The sequence below is a fragment of the Peromyscus maniculatus genome, chromosome 14 (genome assembly GCF_049852395.1).
Source record: "Peromyscus maniculatus bairdii isolate BWxNUB_F1_BW_parent chromosome 14, HU_Pman_BW_mat_3.1, whole genome shotgun sequence".
NCBI classification, from domain to species: Eukaryota; Metazoa; Chordata; class Mammalia; order Rodentia; family Cricetidae; genus Peromyscus; species Peromyscus maniculatus.
The window spans coordinates 22,481,947-22,505,216 of NC_134865.1; the positions used below are offsets into that span (position 1 = coordinate 22,481,947).

Consider the following 23,270-nt stretch of genomic DNA (forward strand, 5'->3'; position numbering starts at 1 on the left):
TGGGTCATCCATCTTTGGCCTATAGGACTAGTATATCTGCCAGAATTTTCTGAGAAGCAAGGAACTTTTGTAGGTCTGTGATACCTTGTCTTGGCAAAGTTTGGCAGTCACTTTCTTTTGCATCCTGCTGTTCCAGTTTGGATAGCATACTGTCGGCAATTGAGGTAAGGGCAGGTTTTTTTGTTTGTTTGTTTGTTTGTTTGCCTGTTGTTTTTTCACAAATAGCTAGATTTTGACATAAAGAGAGCAAACTCCATATGGAGGTCCTTTGATGCCCATTGTCGTCTTTTCAAGTAAATTGATGCTGTCAGGAGCGGACATGTCTCCCTGATTGAAAAGTCTTAGGTTATTAAATGTATTAAATAATATATTCTGTAGGTCTTTGAAGTGTTTGAAGACCATTTATTTATCTAAATATATCTATTTAACCTTGAAAACGTACCTAATATGACTATAAGTTTCATTATTATAGATGACTATTAACTTGAATGTTTTTTTAATTATATATTACTTTTTAAATGAGTTGCATAAGCACAATATCTCGAAAGAATAAAAACATACACATAGTATAGCAAAGAAACCCTTTAAATTTGTATCAATAAACCAAAATCCATAGTAATGTAAAATGTTTTGATATTAATAGTTGCTTTTTAGATTAAAGCAGATTCAATAATCTACTTTTTTCCTATAATTCCTATATCATATCCCCCCTTTTTTCCTTTAGAAAAAGATCTTTGGATTTAACTATTTTGTTTAGCTTTTTTCCTGACTGTGAATAATAACAACTTTTATCCATCCCCCCATAAATAATAGCAAACATCCATAGCCCATCTTTTGGGAATGTGGGCATTGTTTTTTTCCAGACTACTTCCTATTGTCTGGGGGTGCTTTCATCTTTGAAAACCCTGAGCAAATTTAGAATAATGGTTAAATCTTGGCTGTAGTAGTTTGTGAGGCTGGACCATCTCAGCCAGCAGCCTTGAAGCTGCTCTGGATACAGAACTCTGAGGAAACAGCAACAGAGGTGTTTTTGAGATGCTGGATCATCTGGGCCATTTGTTTTCATTGGTGTCTGGTCCCTTTGTTCTGAAAAAAGATAAACTTTCAAAGGTAACATACTTTTCTGTATTAATACAAGTATAGACTGTGTGTTGTATACCAATTAGTCAAAGATGATTTTTTTGTTTCATATTTGAGCAGGTAAAATATATGTTACATGTTTTGTAGTTTTCCTAGTTTTATTTCTTTATGTCTGTAGCCAGGATTTTCAGGAGGTCTTCTCTGATCAAAACTGATCCATATAAACCTGGGATAAATCCATAGCCTCTCATTTCCTGTGAAAATAAAAGCATAACACAAACAAACACACCTTTTGACTTCTATTTTGAAGTCAAGATATTTTTAAAATGTATAGATGGGTTTAATACAGCACCTTTCATAATTAAATGTCTCTTAGCAGCCATTATTCATTCATTGGCAGTCAAAAAAATTTAAAGATAACACAATTACATATAGGATCCAGACTCTGTGTATTTTCTCTTTATGTGGCTTATTATTTTTTATTATTTTATTTAATATTTAAGGACTTCATTATTTTTAAACCATTTTTAATCTGTGACTGTATATACTCTTTCTCATTTCTTTCCCAAGCCTATGCATATTTTCAACTCACTGTAACTCTTTTAGAGATAATTTCTGTCTAGGTCTGTCTTTAGAGATCATCTACATTTTTTTTGATCACATGAGCTGAATCTTAAGTTGTTATGTCAGTTGCCTGTACTGTTCAGCTTAATGCACAGCGCTAGTGCATGGCAGTTGGTGGGGACTCCACCCTGTAGGCAGCTTCCTGGAGATGTGTCTGTGTGTTGTGACTGGCTAGAAACTGAGACTAGGAAGCCACATTTGACTCTGTTTTGTGTGTTTGGAACCTTTTTAATCTTACTCAGGTCTTATGTGGATGTAGGTTCACCATGCCATTTGTTGTTCTGCCAGCCAGATCCCCAAATATGCATACAGAGTCTTAATATTAATTATAAATCCTCAACTGATAGCTAAGGCTTGTTACTAACGAGTTCTTACAACTTAAATTTACTCATATTTCTTATCTAAATTCTACTTACAGCTTGTTACCTCACTTTCTACACATCCTGCTTCCCCTCTGTGTCTGGCTTGTGACTCCTGAGACTCTCACCTCCCTCTTCCCAGCATGTTTTTATTCTGACTTTCTCACACAATCTCTTTCTTCCCAACTATAGGACAGTCAGCTCTTTACTAACCAATGAGAGTAATATATATTTACAGTGTACAAACATTCTTCCATAGTACTTACTCATTCATATAAAATAAAAATAACATACAAATCTTGAAGAAAGGAGAAGAGAGACAGCAGTCAATACACAAAATAAGTCAGTATAGTGATGACAAAAATATCAGCATTGTTATTGAAAAGAAAGCAAGTCTATAGTAATATTAGGAAGCCAAACAGTATCTGGAGAGAGGGTTATTTCAGCTTACTTGGATTCTCCATGGAGAATCCAGTGAGAAACACTTGAGTCAAGTGAGAGAATGGGAAATGAGAAACCTATACTGGATGAAGAGTTTCCAAGGTAGAGAAACAAAAATAGCATTTAGCCATTATAGTGGTCGTGACATGACTAATATTTGGGGAAGGATAGGAAGCCAGAGTGAGCTACAAGCTTATAGAGAGAAGGGTAAAAGAGATGAGAGATGTAAGTGGCCAAGGTATTCCAAGTAACAGTATGTGCATCTCTGTTTTTCTGTGTGTATAACACAAATATACATATGCATGAACACATTTATGCATATGTGCATTATATAGTAACAACTAATGTTACACAAATTTGTTCTGTACTAATGCACATATAATGTAAGTCATTGCTTCGACAATGAAAGAGCCCAGGATGAAGTGCAAAGGCTTTCATATCAAAGAGGTTCAAATTCAAGTCTGGGCTTTATCACTAGGAATAACTATACAAAATTTCCTCTTTCTATGACTCAATTTTCTCACAAGCAGGATTTGTCTTCTTGCATTATCATGGGATTGCTTTTATCTTTTGGTAGGCAACCACTTTATCTTTTAGTAAGTAACTGCCTTAGTATTCTAATGGATACTATAATCACTGTTGCTTCATTACTCAACCATAACATCTCCCATCATCCTCATATACAAGCTGGCTGGCTGCAATTAAATACGAAGAGAGGCAGATTATGCAATGTGCTCATGGCTCTTTTGATTATACCTAAGTTGAATTACATTTATGCCTTAGAGTATCCACTTGATCTGTTTATATGACATTTTATACTTTATCCCACCTTGAAAAGCATGAAGTACTTGTTATCTATACCTTTAATTTGGTTCTGGTCAATTGCTAGCATCTACTGCTAGTATTATTTCCTGGCTTATATCTCACTTCTCTAGTAGACTTTAACCTCCTTAAAGAAAGAAAGATTACTTTGAAAGAGTTATTATTAAAATGTCTTTTTATATTGTAGGCACTCAATCAGTTTTGTTGACTCAGTATTTGAGGAAACGATAACATGTCCCTTTGTTAGGAAACAGAGTAAACTTTTTCATTCTGGTTGGGGTCACATCATTAATAAAAGTACCACTTGCAGGGTATTTAATTTATGGTGATGTTCAAAATTCACACTGGAAAATGGAGTTCTACAATTTTGTACATTTCTTCTTCAAATGGCCTGATGAGAGAGGTGGTAGTCAAACCGTTGGGGGTGATATAAAGCTTTAAAAACCTGCTGGAAAACTGTAGAAAACAAAGTGGAAATTGGGGGTGGCATGGCAGGAACATAGGTCTGGTTGCCAGAACTACTGTAAAGTAATCCAAGTCTTTCCGTTAACCTCAATGAGATCGCTCACACCTGCCCCAGATGCCTACAAAGCACTAGGCTGGCTGTTGGCATGCCTGAAAACCAGCTGCCACAGTGATTGTAGTGCTTACATTTGCTGGCTCAAATCTAGGTTTGTGCCTGCAGCTCAAATTCTGAGGCAGTCTCATCACCAATGCTTTATATTAATGTCAAGAAAGAGCTTATGCATTTCCCTTCAACATTGTTTAAAATTTCTCTGGACTTGAAAATTTGCAAGTCAAATACTAGTTTGAAGATCAATTTGTCCTATTCTTTGAGTTGTATTGGAAAATAATGGAATTTAATGTTTGATTAAAGCAAGGTTGAAAGTCTTAGGAATATAACATTAGTATCAGAATATTCTCAGGACTTAATTATAAAATGGTTTATAAAATCATAAGACTATCTTTTAAAATTTGATAATTAAAAGCATAGGTTCTAAGTGAGGTAAATTTGTTTTAGTAGATATGTATTTTACAATATTATTTTGTGAATCAATATGTATTTTAGAAGCAGAATATGTTAGTTTCTTAGCTTTTTTTTTTTTTAAGACAGGCTTTATCGGTGTAGCCCTGGCTGTCCTGGAACTAGCTCCATTGACCAGGCTGGCCTCAAACCCACCAAGATCTACCTGCCTTCTACCTTGTGAGGGCTGGGATTAAAGGTGTGCACCACTACTGCCAGCTTAGTTGATCTTTAAATGGAAGTTAAACAGTTTCCTTTCATGATTATTTTGGAACCAATTTAAATGAAGTGATCCCTATACGTGGCCATATTTAAGGCTTGATAATATATACATTGTTTGGAAAACTGACTGTGGAACAGAAATGTACCTATAGAATCCTTAATTTGTTTTCTCTATTACAGTGACATATAAACATATTTGTTTTCTCTATGACATTCTAAATGACAAGTGACATATAGAATGACTTATGCTAAATCAGTCATGCATTCTGAAATTAACTTCATTTTATAAAACACCAGTTGTGACCCACTGAAATGTTAACATCGAAGCCTGTAGGCTGTAGCATTTCAATACCTAGAGTGCAATGTCAGGCTCACTACAGGTTACTTTTGTAAATCATCAAGAATTGAAACTGCAGATGGCATCTGAAAAACAGAATGACTATACAAGTACTAATCTGTATGACACTAGGTGATTTAGCATTATGCATGTTGCTTATTGACTATCAGCAATTATTTCAAAGATTATATGTGCATACAATTGGTATGCTCTAGCATTATCACCTTCTGTTTAGTCTTTAAACCCATTTTAAGACAATGTGATCTAAACAACAACCATTAATACTGAAACTTATTGTAAAAAAATATTATCCATTAGAATCGGCAAGAAATTCAACTAAATCTCACATTATACAAACCCCAACATGATCACATAGTTTAGAGTAAGAAACTAAAGTAGGGTTTCTTAAGATTTTCCACTCATGGCTCTTTTTGACAAGAGAATTTTGTACTTAACTGAAACTATATAAATATAAAATAATGTCCATGTTGAACATTGATAATAAATCATAAAAAAATTTAGAATTTCAGCTAAAAACAGTTCTTTAGTATATACATGACTTTATGATTTAGGTAAAATCAAGTTTGCATACCAAGGAGATGGATATGCCTGCTTTTATTTTGCTTTTGTTTTTGTTTTATTTCATTTTATTTTATTTGAGATAGGGTGTCACTATGAAGCCCTGGTTGGCGTGGAACTCACTACATTTAATAGGCTGACTTCAAAACTCCCAGAGATTTGCTTGCCTGTACCTCTTGAGTTCTGTGATTAAATTCCTGAACCACCATGCCCAGCCTTTATTTTTAAATAAAGAATCAAATCCTGTCTGAATATTTAATACTGCATACTTCAGGATTTTTGTTTAGCTAATCTCTTCTGAGTTGAAGCATTCCTTCCTGGAGAGAAGGAGGCCCACATGACTCAAGAAACTAATGAAATTTACAAGGCTCAATGAAAGCAGAACGTTTCAAAATTTATTAGGCCATGCAACAAAATTATAGAAACAACACTACTTTGGTGAAATTCAATTCAAATTGTACAGAGAATAACAAGGATGCAGCCTTTATGATATGACATACTATGGTACAATTTTCCATGATCATGCTTCTCTTGATTAACCCAAGCTATTATAAATATTCTTTGATACATGTTCCTCTCAGTGATATCAATAAGATTGTGCTTCATCAAACTGGACTTGAGGGTGATTGTTTCTTTGGTATGTCATTGGTACCAAATCTGGAGTGAATAGGCAATTTTTTCTTTCCAAGTAACTATATACAGCATCTTCAAAAATTTTTAGGGTTGATTCCAGGTTCTGGCTATTACAAACAATGCTGCTATGAACATAACTGAGCATGTGCCCTTGTAGTATGATTGAGCATTCCTCATATATAATGGGTATATGCCCAAGAGTGATATAGCTGGGTCTTGGGGGAGATTGATTCCCAATTTTCTACGACAGTGCCATATTGATTTCCAAAGTGGCTGTACAAAGCTTGCATTCCCACCAACAGTGGAGGAGAGTTCCCCTTACTCCACATTCTCTCCAACATAAGCTGTCTTTGGTGTTTTTGATTTTAGCCATTCTGATGGGTGTAAGGTAGTATCTCAGAGTCATTTTGATTTGCATGTCCCTGATGATTAGGGATGTTGAGCAATTCCTTAAATGTCTTTCAGCCCTTCAACTGAAAAATGGATGACTAGATTGCTACTCACAACTCCAGGTAGGCTACCTAGTATACAGGACCCTAAGAAAGACACGAGGATTGCCCAATGACAGAGAAATGGATGAGATCTACATGAGCAAACTGGATGTAGGGCAAGGGTCGAGGGAAAGAGAGCTTAGGAGAGCAGGATATCCAAGCTGGATCAAGAGCAAAGAGGGAGAACAAGGAAAAATGAGACCGTGATAAATGAAGACCCCATGGGAATAGGAAGAAGCAAAGTGCTGGAGAGTTCCCCAGAAATCCACAAAGACACTTCCACAATAGATTACTGGCAATGATTGAGAGAAAGCCCAAACTGACCTACTCTGGTGATAGGATGGCCAAACACCCTAACTGTAGTGCTAGAAATCTCATCCAATGACTGATGGAAGCAGATACAGAGATCCACGGCCAGGTCCCAGGTGGAGCTCCAGGAGTCCAATCAGCCAGGAAGAGGAGGGATTGTGTGAGCGAGAATTGTTGAGACCAAGATTGGAAAAAGCACAGGGACAAATAACCAAACTAGTGGAAACACATGAATTATGAACCAATAGCTGAGGAGCCCGCAACTGGATGAGACCCTCTGGAAAAGTGAGACAGTTAATTAGCTTGAACTGTTTGGGAGGCACTCAGGAAGTGGGACTGGGACCTGTCCTCAGTGCATGAGCTGGCTGTTTGGAACCTGGGGTCATTTAATAATTTTTAAAAAGTTAAAATTCAAATCAGAAATTCAAGCAGCATTTTTTTGTTTTCACTAGTTCATTTTTTACATTCAATAATGCAACTTCGATTTCACTTTCAAAATAAGTCTCACAGCAACTTTAAAAATCAAACATTCTAAGAATGTATTCAAGGTATACTAATTTGATAATTATATGCCAAAGAACCACCATGGGAAAATGCTAAGCTTTAATTTTATACATAAACCATTTGCTTTTCTCTAAAGCAGAAAACTTTGTGAACTGGAATTCATAATGTACAATAGTCTCAAATCTAACTTGAGGAATTTCAGGCAATTGTTAGCATTGTCTGCCATGAAGGAAACAGTACAAAGTTGACATGCTGTGTCTTCAGAATCGCAGCTTCCTGGAAGTGGCATAATTACATGGGGGGGGGGGGAGGGAGTAGTGCCAGAAACACCTTGCATTAATTATGCCTTTCATTTGAGTTGCTCCACATTAGAAAACATTTTACTAATGTCAATTTTTCCGTCTTCATATTCAATTATGCAACTTTAAGTGGGGTAAGAACTCACAGTCTAAGAAGCCTAGAAATACACAATAAATAATGTTTTAATGTATTATTATTTTCTCTGAAAGACGAGCGTGGGGTAGTAACAAAAGTAATTATATTCTCAATGGATTTTTGCTACTGTGAAGGAACAATAACACATCATTTTTTAACATTTTATATATATGATTTTTTAAATATATATATATATATATATATATATATATATATATATATATATATATATATATATATAATTTGTTGCTGGAGAATTTCTCTCCAGCTCCTGCCACCAAGTCCCGCCAGTCCCAGAGCCCACTTATAAAATAAACACACAGACTCTTACATTATTTAAACTGCTTGGCCATTAGCTCAGGCCTATCATTGTCTAGCTCTTACTCTTATATCCAGCCCATTTCTATTAATCTTTACTTTGCCACATGGCTCATGGCTTACCGGTACTTTACATCTTCCTTGTCCAGGCATAGGCTCTAGACAGTCTCTTTCTCTGTCTTTCTTTTCCCTCAATTCTCCTCTCTGTTAGTCCCTCCTATACTTCCTGTCTGGCTACCGGCCAATCAGTGTTTATTTATACAGAGTGATATCCACAGCACTTCCCCCCCTTTTTTTAAAGGAAGGTTTTAACTTTAACATAGTAAAATTACATACAACAAAACAATTATTAAGAAAGAATTACAGTTACAATGTTAAAGAAGATATCATATCTATCTTATATATATATTTGTGAGTCTAAGGTTTTATATCTAACCCATCTTTTTTAACTTTTCTTAGTAAATACATTTTAGTTTAGAATTAGCTAATTATTTAGAAATTGCAATGAGCCTACCAGGTTTAATATATTATGTATATGTGCATTTAAAATGTATACAAATAGAAGGGATATTGCCCAATTCATTTTACAATGCAGTTACCTGATATCCAAACACATAAATTCCTAACAAAGAAAAAGAATTACATAAAATTTTCCCTTATGAACATTGATGCAAAAATACTCAATAAAATACATGTAAACAGAATCTAAGAACACATCAAAAAGACAATCCATCTTGATCAAAGAGGTTTCATCCCAGAGATTTAGGGAAAGTTCAACATATAAAAATCTATAAATATAGTCCACCATATAAGCAAACTGAACCACATGATCATATTATTAGATTGTGATAAAGTCCAAAACCCCTTCATCATAAAAGTTCTGAAGAGAATAGGCATGCTAGGGATGTAGCTAAACATAATAAAGGCATTGTCAGTTACCAAAAACATCAACTTAAATGGAGAGAAACTCAAAGCAATTCTAGAAAAATAAGGCTGTCTACTTCCTCCATATCTGTTAAATTCAGTACTTGAAATCTTAGGGTAATAAGATAACAGAAGGAGATCAAAGGAATGCAAATTGAAAATGAAGAAGTCAAAGAATATTTGCAGATGATATGATAGCATATATGTATATACATACACATATACACATACATATATAGTACATATAATACATATAAATAGAGGAAACTCAAATGGCAGAGAAACTTTGAAAGAAATGTTCTACATCTTTAGCCACCAGGAAAATGAAAATTAAAACTGCTTTTAGATTCCATTTTATGACTGTCATAATGGTTAAGATCAACAAAAAGAAAAAAGTGAGAGTAAAAGAACCACATCTCCATTGCTTGTGGGAGTACAAACGTATATAGTCTCTATGGATTCAGTTTGGCAGTGCCTCAGGAAGATAGAACACAATCTGTGTCATAATCCAGCTATACCACTCCTGGGCATATACCCAATGGATGCTTCATCTTACCACAAGGACACTTGCTCAACCATGCTCATTGCCGTTCTATAAGTAATAGCCAGAAAATATAAACAACATACATATACCTCAATGGAAGAATTAATAAGGAAAATATGGTGTATCTACACAATGGAGTATTATTTAGTGATTTAAAATGACAATAAAATTTGTTGTGGAGTAAGGGACAAGGGAACAGATAGATCTAAATAAGAAAGGGAAATATAGGTAGGTATGGATAGATGGAGGTAGGCTGGAATGGGCAAATCAAGTGAGCTGGAAAATGGAGAGGGGATTGTAGAAGGAAATACAGGGAAAGACAGCTAAATTTAAGGGCCATTTGAGGGTAGAATAAAAGTCTAGTACAGTAGACACTTTTAAAATATATGCATATACGAAGGCAATCTAAATGAAATTGCCAAATAATAGGGAGACAAAGTCATAACTGGACATCCCTGGTTACCAAGCAGGGTTACAACTAATTTAGTTGTTGTCTAATGAGCCTCCATAGGAATCCCCAGAAAAATCCAGGCTGTTGCCAAGAATGTAGGTTGTTCTCCACAAACTGACAGCAAGTCCCCATTCCTGAAGACAACACCTACACAATTCATTAAAAATGAAGGTGTAGAGTCAGTGCCTACATAGAACTTTCACCCCAAGTCCAGTGTCTTTGTTCCTGGAATATCCTCTGCATACTCTCAAAAGAAAAGCACAAACACTAAGCCAGCCACAAACCTTTTATCTACAATGGTGTTCTGTCTGCAAGATATACTATGACAATGGAAGCACAAACTTGTGGAGCAGCCAACCAATAACTGCTGTGATGTAAGAACCACTCCACAAGGTGGAATCCCTACTTGACACTGCTTGAGCCATCAAGGACCTTAGACTAGTTAGCTCAGGTACCTAAGGTAAAACCTGATACTACTGGTCTAAAAATATTTAGTGATGTACTGACTCTCAGGGATAGTCTGCTGTACTCCTATATTAGTTCTTTGTTTGGGTATTCACAAAGAGGCTTCCTACTGCAGGAGATGGGAACAAATACAGAGACTCAAAGCCAGGCATTACACAGAGTGTGGGGACCTTGCAACACTCAACCCTAAATGGGATGAATACCTCAAATACTTCCCCTCAGAGCTCCAGGAACCCAAGAGGAAGCAGAAAGAGTGTAAGAGCCAGAGTGGTTAGAGGACACTAACTAAACAAGACCCTTTCAATCAATATGAACCAAGTTCCCATGAACTCACAGAGACTGAAGCAGCATGCACATGGCCTACATGGGTCTGCACCAGGTCCTCTGTGCATACATTCCAATGACTTCCAGTTTAATGGTTTTATGGGATTCTGAAATGAGCAAACTAGTGTGTTTCTGATTCTGTTGCCTTCTCTAAGGTTTTATTCTTTCTTTTGGTTTGTCCTGCCTAACTTTAATGTGACAGTTCTTGAGTTATCTTAATATATCTTATTTTCTTATACTTTTACAAATCAGTGAATGGATGAATGGAAGGAGCCTAGCCACTAGGGTAGAGGTTAACAGTGAACTGTCACTTATACTGAGCTGGAGAGGGAAAATTAGTTTCCTCCAATAGAGTGACACTGCATATATCAACCATGCAAGTAAATACTTCATATTTGGGAGCAGTTGGTAAACATATATTTGGACTCCACAGTTTTGGTTGCTTTTTTTATGCTTGTTTTTTTGTTTTTGTTTTTTGTTTTCATGTATGCTTTTATTTGGTTATAGTACTTTTGTTTTTTATTTCTTTTTGATGTGGTTTAATTTTGTTTTCTTGGTTCTTGGGTGTTTTGGTTTTATATTGGTTTTTTGTTTCCTTTTTGAGAAGGAACTTAAAGTTCAGTTGGGTGGGTGGGGATCTAGAGTGACATGGTAAAGAGGAAGAATGTGACCAAATTATATTTGAATTTGAAAATTGTCTTAAATAATGAAAAATATAATAATAAAAATGCAATTATAAAATACATAAACAACTTAATTAAAATTTAAAATATATTGGCAGAGAAAAACATTTGTTATATACTGGGTTAGTGCATGTGTCTTATTATAAATACAAATCTGACTTAGAATGAAAATGAGTCACATTTAAAGAAAATATGAGAAACTGGAGAAAAGAGTATGGAAATGAAATGAAACAAAGTTTTAAATGCTCCTGATCTATGCATAAAAATTGAAAAGGAGAATGCAAGAAAGATCAGAACTATAGATTTCTGTTAATAGATAAATTTCTTCTAAAGGCAACTGAGAAATGTTTATGATATAACTTTGTGAAAGGTGAGAGCAAAGCACATTTGGATTATTGAAGAGTTTCAAGGAACAGAAGCTCATGTTTATAATTTTATTCATTTAGAAATGAATCGCTTGCAAAATCTGAATGATTTATGATATGGAAAGTCTGCACATAATGAGTGGGAACCAAGCCATATAGCATATATCTGATTCCACTATTTCTTTTATCATAAAATTGAATATTTGCTTAAAACTCCCAAACACTAATAATTTGAACAAAGTAAATAGTAAGCCAGATAAGATGGGCCGGATGGCTTCCTTTTTTTCTAAAGAAATGTAAAATTGTTTTCATAAGTAGAAATGCTGAAGATATTCTTAGGGAAAAAGCAGGCACACAGGAAGAAAATAGAAGTAAATGGTGAGATCTCAATAGAGGAGAAGATGCATTTGTTGGAGGAAGACAAAGACACACATTGCAATAGCTTAAGAGTCATATTCAGAAGGAGAATTAATAGTTCAAAATACTCTAACGCCTAAACAGAAGAACAATGTGCAGGATAAGGCAAATAATTGTCACATCAACTCACAGTATGTGCAGACCTGAACTTGCTAAGTTAAAAAGACCTTGGAAAGTTGGAGAAGGTTAGAGACAAACAATAAACATGATGAATAGCTTGGAAAATAGATACTTAAATGAAAGGTTAAGGGAACTAATATTACTTAAATTGTAAAATAGGCTGCAGAACCAAGTTGGTTTTCAATGACATGAAGGATTACTCCACAGAAGGTGCTGATCAGTACTCTGAAGTCACAAAGACCAGACCAAGAATCAGGGAGCCTGAATTGATGAATAAAGCCTTCATGTTGGCTTAAAGAGAAAGGGTCTCCATCAAAAGCTGCTAGACTTCAAAACAGAAGGTACTTAATTTCCTTGTGTATAGAGCTTTCAAAAATCACTTAAAACTAATTTGTCTGGGAAATTTCATGTGAGATACAACTTAAAAGGCAGAGAATAAAGGAGCAATGGAAAATTCTCTAAAAATTAATCTAGTTTTCAGTTACTCTATATTCTGAATGTATGTATTACTGATTGTTTTCATGGTGCATTGCAAAGAGGGCATGCCTATGTTCTGGCCTGATATAGGAACCTTAAGAAAGACAGGATCTGGGAGACTATTCAATGCATTTGTTTAAGTAATTTTTTCATGTTTACTAATTCAACATCCTGAGATTGCTTTCAACTAATTGCATTTTTGTTTCTTAATTTATCATCTCCTTCCTTGCAGTATACTGGTGTTTATTCTTTCAGAAATGACTTAGATCAATTGAATATTCTTTCATATGGTAATAAAAATAATATTTTCTCCCAAAAGATTTTATTTACTTAGAAAAATAGGCTATTCTCTGAACACCTGCACACTTAATTCTCTTAGAGTTAAATTATACAAGAATTCCAAACCACTGAATTCTGAAGCTGTGCTAACAAAGATAAATGGAAGTGGAGATTTCAATAAAATTTTGCAAACAATTGTGTTAGAGCTCGTCAAATAAGCTCTTGGTAGGCGCTCCAGTGCCTTTCATTTATGTGTCAATGTTGCAAAATTGTTTTCAGTCTTCACACAAGTGGATGAAAGTAGACTGTGGCTTTTAAACTGTTTCCTTGTCTTAGAACTTTATAAACTAGGGTTTATAAAAGGTTTGGTGTTATTAGTGAACAACTCTTCAAAATTCCAGTACAAATACAGATGTGTGGAAGCTACTAATTCCCATTCTATGCTTATAAGAAGGGAAGCATGAAGGAATGAATTATTACACATATAAGTTAGAAAAATAGCAGAATTCTATCTTAGAAGTCTTGTTTCACGTTTTTATGTTTTGATTCTAAAAAAAAATTGGGTAAGTTCACATAAACAAGAAATTCTTTATAAAAGACACCAAAAGGTAAACCAAAAGGAAGTAAGTCTGACATTTCTAATAGGTAGTATGTAATGAAAGTTCCTATTTAGGACAGGATGAATATTTGTAATGTGTAATGCTGTACACAGTGGATACCAAGACCAACCAGCTAAATTCCATGCCTCTGGCATGGTTTCACTCTGAGTGAGTGGCCATGTAATCTCTCACACTGAGACAAACCAGCCTGGAACTCTTTTGGCAATTATGAAATGTTTACTTTTTTCCTATATTTGAACATATAGTCTGAAGATACATGACTTTAAAATAATGGCAATATTAATCTGATTTATTGTTTTTGGTCATTTTCTGTCACAGAAATCATCATGTTCTTTCCATCATTTGCCTCCACTTATATTGGAACATAACCCCAAGATTTTTAAGGTCATCACTTTCCCTTAGACAACTTCCTTCATTTAGAATGGAACATGCTAACATTTGATTTCAATTTTTATGTTGCAACTGCTCATTCAAATTCTGAAATGTCCCTGTTAAAATTACCCACATTGTTAATCATTCTGTAAGATATAATACACCGTATTCTTCTAGAAACAGATCTTTCTCAATAGAACAGATTACTACAAGCTAAAGAGCAATAATCAAAATACTTTCATATCTATATTCCTCCTCTTGTGGCACAAGTAACCCTAAGGTTCCTTTATATTTGAATAATTACTTTTTAATTAAAAGTAGTTTTCCCTGAGCACTCCCGTGATAGCATTCTGTCTATACCAAAGTCAATGCTGTCCATGTACAGCTGAAGCTCAGGGGTTAAGGGTGTTTGTTGTTCTTGCAAAGGATCCAGACTTGATACACAACACCCACATGGCAGCTCTCAGCAATCCTTTACTCCACTTCCATTGATTCTGATACACTCTTCCACAAAGAAACCCAGAAAGAAAGGAACATAGAATATGCTACACTGACCTGCCTGGACAGAGCATAGCATTCTACCCCTTTCCTGTGTATTTATGTAAAAATGTTTTAAAATTTGCTGTCCTTTATCTACAATAAGATTATATTTGTTTATATTCTTTTAAAAAGTTTAGTTCTATATGCTACAGAAGTAACTTCCCAACCCCAGTTTGTGTGTGTGTATGTGTGTCCTGGATTTTAGCCTGAATACAGAAATGTTCAAATATTATTGAAGAATCCTAAATAATTGTCAATATCTTAATATAGCAATGGTTGTGGACAGAATATATTGGGTTACCATGAGATACCTGCTTTAGACTGCTTATTATCTTTAGTTGATGAAAGCCTATTCACCCGGTGTTTTAAGAAAATTATTTTTCTGTGCCTTTTTATTTCTAATTTGTTGAATGTAGCCAATTTCCCAAAGTCATTGAAGAATCCCAGAAGCATGTTAGCATGTTAAAGTAATCTTTTTCTTTTTAAATTCTGGTCAACAAGAATGATTTTTTTTTATTAAGGGATTTTCTGTTCATTTTACATACCAACTTCCACAGATTCCCCTGTCCTCCCTCTTCCCGCCCCCTAACCTTTCCCCAAAACCTGCCCCACATTCCCACCTCCTCCTAGGCAAGGTATCAAATGGGGAGTCAGCTGAGCCTGGTACATTCATTTGAGGCAGGTTGAAGCTCTTCCACCCTACACCAAGGCTGCACAATGTGTCTCATCATAGGCCCTAAGCTCCCAAAAGCCTGCTCATGCACTAGGGACAGGTCCTGATCCCACTGCCAGAGAGCCCCCTAAACAGTTCAAGCTAATCAACTGTCTTGCCAATCCAGAGGGCCTAGTCCATTGCCATGGGGGCTCCTCAGCTATTTGTCCACAGTTCATGCATTTCCACTAGTTTGGCTAGTTGTCTCTGTACTTTTTCCAGTCATGGTCTCAATATCCCTTGCTCATAGAATCCCTTCTCTCTGTTATCGACTGGACTCCTAGAGCTCCATCTGGGACCTGGCCATGGGTCTCTGCATCTGCTTCCATCAGTCACTGGATGAGGGTTCTATGATGACAGTTAGGGTATTCATCAATTTACAGCAAGCCAACAGCCAACATAAAATTAAACGTAGAGAAACTCAAAGCGATTCCACTAAAATCAGGAACAAGACAAATCTGTCCACCCTCCTCATGTTAAAATAATCTGATCAGCATTTAAAATACCAGCATTTCTTTATCTTTGTTTCAGAGAACCAGGTTTATTTTTTTCAAAAAATCACAATCATCATCTTGAAAAAACTGAGAAGAATCACTTGCGTCGAGAGTTTCTTTGTGATATAACATAACATATAAAACAGATTAGATTTACTTCAAAATTGTTCAGTTTTGTCAGCAACACAATGATATCTAGTATGATCATGAGAAACACATACCTAAATTTAACATTTTAGTTTAAAACATGGTTGTCCTATCATTAAGAGTTCTTCTTAAGTGATGAATATTTGTAACACATGTTACATCCATGAAGAAGACAATAATAAAAGCCCAGAGTCTAACGAACAATTCCATGAAAAGGCTTTACAATATAATCTTCTGCAGAAAGAAAACCATGCTCGTAGGCATGAAAGTTATGATAATTTGAAGATACCAGAGACATTTCTTTCTATACCACGTTTTATATCTAAATAAATTAATAATTGTGTGATCATTTTCTAATCCAGTTAAAGCAGGTGAGTTTTTTTTATTTAAAAAGATATCACATTTGTTGCATTCTGTGAAAAATACATTAGGAAATAGTTCATTCCTTCAAGAACATTATAGTTTAATTTTGTAAAGTTTAGTTTGTACTGACATTAACAATTTTTACCTTTTTGGCATTTACTCAAATTTTTGATAGGGGCATGTTCTTATTATTCCTCACCTTTTCTGCCCAACTTAGTAACTACTTTAACACAATAAAATGCATAGTAGTGTAGCTCTCTTATTTTTCATCCAGTTCTAGTTTTGAGATTAATTAGCAGACATTTTCTTATTTATGTTTTCATATTGACCAATTTATTATAGGGACATATCCATATAGGGTATCCAAAAGACACTCAACACAAAAATATTTCACGTGTATACATCTGCAAAACAACTTCAGCACCTGAAGCTCAGGGATCATTACTGAAGTGGGAGCAGGGTGGGGGGAGAGATGAAATAGGCAGTAGATCAAGAAGTGTGCTGGGAGACTGTGTCTCCAAATAATGCCAGACACTACACCTTTAAAAAAAGCACCAATATGACTATCCAAGTATGATCTGAACATGGACAACACAGTAGACATGCTAATGTAGACAAAGAACACCCATAAGTCCTCAACACTACAAAAATCTACAGAAAACTAAGGAATGCTAGGATGTAAGAAATAACCTTACTTAGGAAAGAGGCTCACAAATCAATACCAATGTCTATCCCTGAAAACATGTATGTATGTATGTATGTATGTATGTATATATATATAACATTATACTGACTGAGCTAGTTGTACTAAGTATTTAGGATTATATGCATGTAACAACCATTAATGTAAAAAGAGCCCAAGAATTTGAAAGAAAACAAGCATGGATATATGGAGGAATTTAATTTGGAGAAAGGGAAAGGAGAAATGATATAATCATATTTTAGTCTAAAAACAATAAAATAAATAATTAAAATATTTTAATATACAAAAACAACAAAACAACCTTTAGATTATTAATTGGTGAATTGATATTCTAATACAATTTCTTTTCAAACACTTGAATTTTGAGTAATTGATGAATTTATGTGGTTTGTAGAAGTGCCTTTATTAAAGAAAAAGTACTTGAAGAGACTGAGAATAACCGACATATTAAAAATTGTTTAATATTGTCATTTCTTGTATTATCCAAAGTATACTATGACTTCCTTCTGGCCAACTTACATAATGAGATCCAAAATTTTTAGAAATAATCAAAATTGTATGCTTTAATCTTTTGTCTATTGTGCCTACAATAATATATAGCACTGATATTTAATAATATCTTCCTTCATTTATACAACTAGTATCATTATATAAAACACAAGGAAATGATTAATTTCTGTATATTATTTTGTGCATGTTAAAATGGAGTAAGTAAGCTAAGACATAGGTATAACTGCTGAAAGTTAAAATGAAATAAACAGAGTAACACACACACACACACACACACACACACACACACAAACACACATATGGCCTGTTAGGAGGGTATCCATTCACAACTCCTGAATACTTATGTACTAGAACTGCATAACATGCATATTTTAAAATTATATGTAGAACACACTTATATACCTGTATATACATGCAAATATATATTGACAGGCATCTGATAAAAAGTTTTTTTGTTTTGTTTTGTTTTTAAGGTTCCTCATTTTATTACTGGACAAAACACATCTCCAATTTAAACATGACCAAGTATCCAGGCTATCCAGGTTGAAAATGTTTTACTCTATCTTGTGGTATCTATGACTATGATTCAACATAAAGACTCGGTCTCGCCAGACTTAGCTTTGTTCTTCTCCAGTTTCTTTTGGAGTTGTACCTGATTTTGTTACCAGTCCTCATCTGAATCCCTTGAGGAACAGAACAATTTTGCTTCTGTTTCTTTTTTTTTTTTTTATTATTATTATTATTATTATTATTATTATTATTATTATTATTTTACAACACCATTCAGTTCAACATAATAGCCACAGAATCCCCTGTTCTCCCCCTCTCGCCCACCCCTCCCCCCAGCCCACTCCCCATTCCCACCTCCTCCAGATCAAGGTCTCCCCCGAGGACCGGGGTTGACCTGGTAGACTCAGTCCAGGCAGGTCCATTCCCCCCTCCCAGACCGAGCCAAGTGTCCCTGCATAAGTCCCAGGATTCAAACAGCCAACTCATGCAACGAGCCCAGGACCTGGCACCAATGCACAGCTGCCTCCCAAACAGATCAAGCCAAATGACTGTCTCACCCGTTCAGGTGGCCTGATCCAGTTGGGGGCCCCTCAGCCTTTGGTTCATAGATCCTGTGCTTCCATTCATTTGGTTATTTGTCCCGGTGCTTTATCCAACCTTGGCTTCAACAATTCTCGCTCATATAAATCCTCTTCTTACTCACTAATTAGACTCCCAGTGCTCCACCAGGGGCCCAGCCGTGGATGTCTGCCTTCAGATTCCTCAGTCCTTGGATGGGGTTTATGGCACCACTATTTGGGTGTCTGGCCATCCCATCACCAGAGTAGGTCAGTTCCTGCCGTCTCGCGACCATTGCCAGCAGTCTTTTGAGGGGGTATCTTTGTGGATCTCCGTGGGCCTCCCTAGCTCTCTGCTTCCTCCCCTTCTCACCTTCTCATGTGGTCTTCATTTACCATGGTCTCCTATTCCTTGTTCTCCCTCTCTTTTCTTGATCCAGCTAGGATCTCCCACTCTTTCCCTCGACTGTCGCCCTTCATTGTTCCCACTCATGACCAGGCTATTCATGTAGATCTTGCTTCTGTTTCTTAATCAGGAACATCTTGATTCTGAAAGTTGTTATGGGAATTCAGTCTGGTAAGCCAATGGTATTGGGGTGACTAAACCCTATGGTTTTCCCTGGGTATGTGACCAGATAAAAACGGAGGACAAGGGTTGTGCCCTCTCTGAGGGGACAGTGAGGGAACCAGTAGAGCTGTGTGGAGTTCCCTTTGGCCCTCTGGGAAGGAGGTTAAGGCACAGAGGTAGAGAGCTGTTTCCCTAGCAGAACAGCTGGAGATGTGACCCGGATTCCTCCCTCTGTCTTGTAATCATTGTGCTTGGATTTGATTTAAAAGAAGGTAAAGCAGTCCCCAGAACTCCGGCTTCTAAAAGTCTTGTGAGAAGAAATGTCGAGAAGTTGAGAGCAGACTTGGGGTAAAGTACATGCTGGCAGAGCAAAAGAGAAGCAAAAGCTTTGTCCTTTCTTTTTTCTTTTTGGAGATGCGAAAGTCTGGGCCTTCTTTATTCATGGCTCAGAAGTTACATATGAACAAAAGAGTGGTGTTTTAAAAATTTGTTTATAATTTCAGTATTATGTGATGGGAAGTTATTATTTACAAATAGAATGCTGTCGCTGTCTATATTTATAACTTATTAAAGAGATTGGAGGCTTAACAATCTTATAAAACAGTATACACTGTGTTATAGTATTTGAGACAATTAGTTATGGGAAATTACTAGAATGTATATTAGAGTTACATAAGAACCTTTCTTTTTAAATAAGAACAAAAAGATGTTGTTTTGTATTTCATGAATGCAAGGCTAATATTCTATCCCAGAATCTTATCTTGCATGAATTGGGAATCATGCATCTCCCAAGTTTAATTCATACAAAAAGCTTTTTCTTGCTACATATTGAGGAGATGCTGTATTTTAGACAATTTTACAAAATGCAACCCCACTATATACCCCAGAGTAACATGTAATGACAGATAATCTATCCATGGTTATGTTGTGGACCAGAATAGAATTCAATGTGCAGTAAGTTTTCATCAAGGAGTTGCTTCTAAGACACGTCTGTGTCATGGGAATAGTGCAACTTACATATCTTAGTAAGGGTTACAATCACTCTGATGAACCATCATGACTAAAAGCAAGGTAGGGAGGAAAGTGTTTATTTTACTCACAGTTCCATGTAACAGTTCATCATCCATAGCAGTGAGGGCAGGAACTCACACAAGGCAAGAACTTTAAGTCAAAAGCTGATGCAGAGGCCATGGCTTACTGGCTTTCTTGTCGTGACTTGCTCAGCTTGCTTTCTTGTAGAACCCAGTACAACCAGCCCAGGTATAGCACCAAATACAGTGGATTGGGCCATTTCCCATCAATCACTAATTAAGAAAATGACCTACAGGCTTATCTATAGCCTGATCTTATAGAGGCATTTTCTTAATTGAGGTTCCTTCCTCTAAAATGACTTTATTTTGTGTGAAGTTCACATAAAACTACCAAACATATTCAGACATCATAATTAGAAGAAAATCTCACTGAATTATTGTATGATTTTTTAAAATTATGAACCATAACCCATATTTTGAGCCAGCTTCACTTCACAGAGTAGTTGATGACATTATGAGGGTAACATGACTAGACTGAGTGATGGACACACATGTCATTGGGTTTTCTTATATTTTCTTTAAAGAACTTGTTGCAGAATGCAAAACTGGTCAAGCACTTGTGCTGGGATGCATTCATATGAAACAGAGGTTCAGCACCTTGTGATAGGAAAAGTGCTGATAGTCAAGGAATACAAAGCACAATTATTTTGTTTGTTCATCATGGAAGTCGTATGAACATTTGAGCTAGCAATGCCAAACTAAGTCCTTTTTCCTCATCACATTATCATTTGGGTCATTAATTGTGGCGAGGTTCTGGCCAATAGCCTCCATTTAAATAAAGCATACTGTAACAGATTAAAGTATTTAAAGAATAAAAACAATAGGAAGCAATTTTGGTATTTAGATAAAGGCCGAGTTAGAACTGATTAGTACATAAGAGTATTAAAACCCAGAGAGAAGCATAATGAATGGTTATGCACTATAAAAGTAAAACACTGAAATAGGAAATGGCACTGCTGAGAACGGCTAGCTCCAACCTAAGAGCAGGAAAAGCATCTACATGATTCAAATGTGTATTTTCTGTAGATGGTTAAGGAAGGCTTATTTGAAAAAAAATGGTGAGTCATGAGACAATACAGATGGAGAACATGAATCTGACATAGGAAAAGGGACACTATTGGCTAAATATTTGACTATTGTTGGAAAAGAGAATACATTACTTATAAACAGAAACTTCCCTTAGAACACTTAAATTATATGTGTGTCACTGACACAGAGAAATACAAAAGAGCAGAGATAATTTATTGATTGTTTTGATACTTTATATTGGTGTGAACCTTATAGTACAAAAATCATGTGTCTTTTGCCTTTAACATTTTATAAACTTTATGTTTACTAAAGTAGCTCAATCACATCTAATTGAATGAAGGATCTGAAAGCATTCATGATGGTATTTCATTTTACAAATACCTGAATGTTTTTCTAGGTCAGAAAATATTCTGGAATCAATATGTGAGATAGTAAAAATAGAGAAATATATACTTATATTAACTTCATATTTAATAAGTAGAAGCAATGGAAATAGAATATTGCTTTATATAATACTGCTGCATATAATAGGGGTACAGAGTGCAAAGGAAGTTAAATCTTTTCAGAATGTATTAAATTTTGAGATGTTAATAAAAATTAAAGGTTCCTGATGTCACAAAAATGTGAAAGACATTTTAGATAGCAAAATCTGTTGACAAAGAAAGGGATGGTAGAAAATAAGCCTTGTTTTCAAATACAAAATAGCAGATTGTCTGATTCATTTTTTGGGTATGAAACTTAAGCCACCTGACCATATTGAACTTAAAAAAAATCCACAATTTCAATTTGGAAGCCAAAGTCAAGATTACTTATAGAGTAGTTCTTTAGACTAAAGTTATACTGCAATTCTAGACTGTTCCATTTACCAGTAAAAAGAATACTGATAATTCACAGAACTCATATTGAAGTTTTCTTTTAAAACTAACGAAAAAGATAGGAAGATGAATGATACATAGATGATGATAGACAGACAGAATAGACATGTAAATATGATAGATAGATCAAATAACATAAGTGGACATCTGAACACATGAATATTTATAGCATATATGTGGAATATGTATTTAGAGAAAACCTGAGTAGTAGGAGAAATAATTATCACTGATGTGAGCTTCCCAGACTTGACTGTGGATCTCTAATATTTATAGAAATGAAAAAGTGTGAAATGTGTCGTGTAGATCGGGACAAAAGTTGCAAATTTTATATAATTAAGCTTGTTGGCATCTTATTATCTCTAAAATATGAAATCATTTAATATGGAGAAAGATGTTTTTACATTTGCTGGCACTCAGCTGCTAATATTTTATATAAAATAAGCTGTTTTCAGACAATCTTAGAGTGGAAGACTATATGTTTTGAAGTCAGAAAATACACTTCTGTGCTGGGTATTTACCGTTCTTTCCTGGGAAGCATGGAGAGTTTTAGCTGACTTCCTTGAGCTCTGATTCTTCCCCTACCCTTGAGGACAGTAATATTTGACTCAAGACATCCAGATGATAAAAAAGGCTTTCCTTCTTCATCTTGTGAGGTGATTGGCATAGTGCTACTCAAACCTGCAGTGTGTCTGCTGGGAAAAGGGGAGGATGGTGCTTGGAGAGCTTTCTCTGCAAGGATTTCTTGTGAAGAGATCCCTTCCCTGATGTCTCCTTCCTTCTTCTCCATCAGTTTGAGTGAGGAATCACAGCTTCCCATTTTTACATCAGCCTGCATAATGAGAAAATAGAACATTTCAGCAAGACCATTGCCATGTGGAAGGGTAAGTAGGACCTATATCTCACTCATCCACTTATTCTCAAATGTCAGTGAGAAGAACAGAATGTCAGTTCT

The 23,270-nt window shown here is 35.4% G+C and overlaps 1 long non-coding RNA gene across 1 annotated transcript in view; it reads left to right on the top strand.

The window, feature by feature from the left end:
* LOC121822342 (uncharacterized) overlaps positions 1–23,270 on the top strand; it is a 365,427-nt gene that overhangs the window by 123,992 nt on the left and 218,165 nt on the right. The window contains exon 3 of the long non-coding RNA XR_006063362.2: positions 23,109–23,199. This is a non-coding gene — a long non-coding RNA (uncharacterized LOC121822342). The remainder of the gene's footprint in view (positions 1–23,108; positions 23,200–23,270) is intronic.